This window comes from Myotis davidii, unplaced genomic scaffold, assembly GCF_000327345.1.
Source record: "Myotis davidii unplaced genomic scaffold, ASM32734v1 scaffold514, whole genome shotgun sequence".
In the NCBI taxonomy this organism is placed as follows: Eukaryota; Metazoa; Chordata; class Mammalia; order Chiroptera; family Vespertilionidae; genus Myotis; species Myotis davidii.
Window position 1 is genome coordinate 1,103,267 of NW_006286236.1, and position 228 is coordinate 1,103,494.

Sequence of the window (228 nt, forward strand, 5' to 3'; positions counted from 1 at the left end):
AAGAGGATGCAGAGGTGGGAGAGGTCTGTGGACGTGGTGGTAGCAGGGTCACAGCCTCCCGCCTGAGAGGTGGTGGGAGCTCAGACCTGGGGCAGGGAGGACAGGAGAGGAGGGGAAGGGTCCCCAGTAGGTCCTGGCGGTGGAACCAGTTGATTGGCAGATGGCTTTGGATGGAGGGGATGAGTGAGAGGGAGGGGTTTAGGATGACCCCAGCAACTGGGTAGTCAG

At 61.4% G+C, this 228-nt stretch overlaps 1 protein-coding gene across 1 annotated transcript in view; it reads left to right on the plus strand.

Annotated features, from left to right (window-relative positions):
• Positions 1-228, plus strand: part of IL2RB (interleukin 2 receptor subunit beta) — a 38,166-nt gene that overhangs the window by 29,129 nt on the left and 8,809 nt on the right. The window lies entirely within an intron of this gene.